Below are 4,638 nucleotides of genomic sequence, written 5' to 3'. Positions count from 1 at the left end.
CTTGAACCCGGGAGGCGGAGGTTGCGGTGAGCCGAGATCGCTCCATTGCTCTCCAACCTGGGCATCAAAAGTGAAACTCTATCTCAAACAAAAACAAAAACAAAAATCTTCTTCAAGGCAAAACTTTTTTTTAGTGGCTTAGAGACTATAAACTCTGCAATAATATTAGCCTGCAAATAAAACACCTGAAAAACCCATCCAGTAGAGGAAGTGGTGAGGGTTTCTAAATCCAAAAAAGGCTCAAGGTTATGAAACAGGAACATTTAACTCTGATAAAATGTTATCTCTGATAAAACGAAACAGAGTTGGAAAGAAACAATTTCCAACTCACTGTGGTCCAGTTTTCTTTTCACGAACTCCTTTTTGCTTAGCCAACACGAAAACGGGTACCGAGGAGGTGTCATGAGCCACAATAAATTTCTCAGCAGATTCCTATGACCCTTGTGGAGGGGAAAAAAACCAGAAGAAATGCCTTACAGCTTCTGGGAGCTCTCCAGCTTTACGCCTAAATGCGAGCCGGGTAAGGGGGAGTGACCGGGCTAGGGCGGGGTCCGAGGCTGGGCGTGGCGCGTTGATTTCCCCGCCCCTCCCCATTCCTTTTCCTCTGTGCCCCTCCCACACCCCTGTCGCCAAGATCCCGACAGGCCCAGCGGCTAGGAGAGTCACGTGACGGTGGGCGGAGGAGGTGGAGGTTTGTCTCCGCTGTTTCATCTCTATGGCTGTCAGAAGTGGGCGGCTTTGACCGAGGAGCTGCTGGAGCTCGTGCTTGGACGCGTGAGTCTCGGACTCTGGAGGGTATGAGGAGACAGCAATTTAGGGAAGGCGAAGGGGAAGGGGGTTGGCGAGACAGCCTTAGGGAACTGGGCTCCGAGGCTGGCCGTTTGTCCGTCCCTGGCATCCGGCTACTTCTCGGGTCTGGCGGGATACCTGTCTCTCCCTGATGCGCTCAGCTTTTGGTGCTGAGAGGAGTCCGTAGTCCTGCTTGCCTCCCGTCCTCGACTTTTCTTCACCCCAACCCGTCCCTTCTCCCGTCTCGGGAGAACTTCTCCCAGTGCCGGCTTCCCAACTTGGCGCCGACGCCCCCCTCCTCACGGGCGAGTGGGACACTCTAGTAGCCTTGACCGGCTCTCTTGGAATTTGTGGATGTGGTTGGAAGTGGGTGCGGGAGTTCACAGATGGATTTCTAATACGGAGAAATATTAACCACTGAATCGAAGTAAGTGGAAAATCTGTGAGGACTCAAAGGAGGAATGCAAAGTGCAGGTTACTCGGACTGTTCAGTTTTTCATCTTTTCCAGCGCCTTCCCATTTTCATTACGTTCTCCCTGTTTTCTTTTCACCGTCCCATTCTGGCCGGCCATAGACTGTTTTGAGAAAGAGCTAGATTTTATTGACTCTATGTGAATGTTGGTGGAAGAGTTGAAAACAAACTGTTCTTTAAGTTGCCTTAAAGAACTGTAATCGTATGGTTGATGGTTTCTTTACCTTCCCTTTACCATGTCTTAAAAAATACAGTGGCCATTAGTAAATATAAGTAGAATACATATCTTATAGCTAAGGGACTAGAGTAAAATATTTTATTCTCCCTGTGGTACCTTAGAAACGCCAGTTTTCTTCCTATTTACCAGTAAATGTTTCTATCGCACTTGTTTGGGTGGCTTTTTTGATATGCCTTTGTTTATATTAAAACATCCCTTTTGGGCACGTGGGGAAGTGATCTGGCAGTATTAAGAAAGGAGTTTGCATTTCATTAGGTGAAACAAGTTCGGTGTTGATAGCTGTAGGAGAGTTTAGGTTTCATTGGACCATATGACAATAATAAACGTCAGCATCTTGAGACAAAGGTGTTGGCCAGAATGACCCACCTACTGTGTTTCTGGTCTGGACAAGGTAACGAGCTTTTTGAATGTTGCCTTATCCTAAAAACTTTAGAACCCATTGCCACTTTTCTGTAAGAAGGTAGCTTTTGCCTCCAGCTACTCTTTGTCCCCACCGTTGGCATGTCTCTGATTGTCTCTTCCACTTAAGAGCATCACTCTGGCTACCTAATGTATCAAGCAAGTGTCCCTGACATCTTCTAAGTGTCCTTACTGAGAGTCGTAAAACATAATATTAACAAAAAGTGAATATTCTGGAGTGGCTTGTGTGCCTGGGGAGAAAGGGAAAGAATGATAGAAACTAATAAAATCTAATAAATGGAAGAGAACAAAAGTGTTTATTGCTGTCTTCCTTTATATTTACTATATTCAGTAGATTGTTTACATTCCTAAGAAGCGAATCTCGAGACTATCCTGTATTTAAGAATAAAACAGGCTGGGTGTGCTGTCTCAGGCCCATAATCCCAGCACTTTGGGAGGCCAGGTGGATCCCTTGAATCGAGGAGTTTGAGACCAGCCTGGGCAACATGGCAAGACCATCTCTACAAAACACAAAAATTAGCTAGGTGCATGCCTGTAGTCCTGGCTACTTGGGAGGCTGAGACAGGAGGATGGCTTGAGCCCTCGGGGTTGAGGCTGCAGTGAGTGGTGATTGTACCATTGTACTCCAGCTTGGGCAACAGAGCGATACCCTGTCTCTTAAAACAATAACAACAAAAGAATAAAACGATATGAAATTTCTCCATAATGCAGTATTATGCAAAATAATTATAATTGAAATATTTAACTGACCAACTCCTTCAGATCTTATGCTATTCAGAGTTATAGGACTAATATAATTGATAAAGCTTTTTTAAACCCAGTTTTGCCACTTTCAGTCTTTAAAGTTAGCTTTATCTCTTGAGCCATTTTTACAATGGCTGCAGCACATGCTGAACATTAACCATTTTTTCCATATACAATTGTTTAATGTATCCCTTTTAAAATGAGAACCAGTTTTTAATTAATTCACTAATTAATTAAATAGAGATGGGTTCAGCCATTTTGCCAAGGCTGGTCCTTTTGTTGGGGAGTGGGAAAGGAGTCTCACACTGTTGCCCAGGCTGGAGTGCAGTGGTGTGATCTCGGCTCACTGCAACCTCCGCCTCCTGGGTTCAAGCAATTCTCCTGCCTCAGCCTCCCAAGTAGCTGGGACTGCAGACGAGGCACCACATCTGGCTAAATTTTTGTATTTTTAGTAGAGATAGGGTTTTACATGATGGCCAGGCTAGTCTCGAACTCCTGACCTCAGGTGATCCACCTGCCTCGGCCTCCCAAAGTTCTGGTATTACAGGCCTGAGCCACCACACCCGGCCTGCCCAGGCTAGTCTTGAACTCCCAGACTCAAGTGATCCTCCCGCCCTGGCCTCGCAAAGTGCTGGGATTATACAAATGTACAAGCCACCATGCCTAGCCACAAGAACCAGTTTTTTTAAAAAAGGTTTACTCAAACTGTTTTTTCCACTCATATTTTCCTTTTCTTTCTTTTCTCTTTTCTCCCTCCCCTCCCCTTCCCTTTTCTTGTCTTTTTTTTTTTTTTTTTTTTTTTTTTGAGATGGAGTCTCGCTCTGTCTTTCTTGTCTTTTTGACAAAGTTTCACTCTTGTTGCCCAGGCTACAATGCAATGGTGTGATTTCGGCCCACTGCAGCCTCTGCCTCCTGGGTTCAAGCGATTCTCCTGTCTCAGCCTCCCGAGTAGCTGGGATTACAGGAGTGCGCCACGACGCCTGGTTCAGTTTTGTATTTTTAGTAGAGATGGGGTTTTACTATGTTGGCTACGCTGGTCTCGAACCCATTAACTCAAGTGATCCGCCTGCCTCAGCCTCCCGAAGTGCTGGGGTTAGAGGTGTGAGCCACTGTACCTGGCCTCCCACTCATAATTTAAAAATGAAAATATTGTAATAGCTTTATTTTGTGCCAGAAGAAGAAGGTGATTGTTTTTAGATGGATATTCTATGTGCTTTGGTAAATTATGAGAAAATTGTTAATACTTTTAAGATATTGAAATATGAATATCTGAGCATATTTGAGAAGAAAACATGGGCAATATTTTTAAATGTTTTAAATTTCCTATTATAAAAGTAATATGCTTATTTTTGAAAAATGGAAACATTATGGAAAATACAATATTGAAAGTCAAAGTCCTAATTTATCTTTTCTCTTACTACCAGGTAACCCCTAGTTCCCTTTGCATATTTGGGATTCAGTGTGGAAAAGTAATTAAGGCTCTGGAGTCTGATTCCCTGGGAAAGATTGTAATACCAGCACTAGGCTTATTTCCTTCAACCTCAGAAACCCAAGAAGAAAGAGAACTTCCCTTTCTCCGCAGTTCCAGCACACCACTGTATGGTAGTTTCATTGACCTGACTTGGGTCTTTGCCCATCTTAGAGAGGCAGTCCCTGTGGCCAGAGTGATGGAATGTTTTGTGTGGCTAGGCTTGGAATTTGTCCCCATCCTGGAGTGGGAAGGAGAGGGATATAGTTTGAAACCATTTGCATTAAGGGTGGGTGACAGTTCCTAAAGAAAAATTGAGGTGACACTTTCCGGAGAAGAGAGATTGGTTGCTGGACAAGCAAAAACAACAGATATTCACTAAAATAATTTTCGTGGGTTTTTTTTTTTTAATTAAGAGAGCTTGGGGCCGGGCGTGGTGGCTCATGCCTGTAATCCCAGCACTTTGGGAGGCCGAGGTGGGCAGATCACGAGGTCAGGAGATCGAGA

General features: G+C 44.4%; 1 protein-coding gene across 3 annotated transcripts in view; it reads left to right on the top strand.

The window, feature by feature from the left end:
* Positions 1–593: 593 nt before the first annotated feature.
* Positions 594–4,638, top strand: part of MICU1 (mitochondrial calcium uptake 1) — a 285,211-nt gene continuing 281,166 nt past the window's right edge. For 2 of the 3 annotated variants that reach the window (XM_011927810.1, XM_011927803.1), the window contains exon 1: positions 594–774. The gene's annotated coding sequence lies outside the window, so the exon portion shown is untranslated. The remainder of the gene's footprint in view (positions 775–4,638) is intronic. The other variant, XM_011927818.1, reaches the window with a different exon arrangement.

The sequence above is a fragment of the Colobus angolensis genome, unplaced genomic scaffold (assembly GCF_000951035.1).
Source record: "Colobus angolensis palliatus isolate OR3802 unplaced genomic scaffold, Cang.pa_1.0 Scaffold12, whole genome shotgun sequence".
NCBI lineage: Eukaryota > Metazoa > Chordata > Mammalia > Primates > Cercopithecidae > Colobus > Colobus angolensis.
This window is presented reverse-complemented; position numbering and strand designations above follow the sequence as displayed.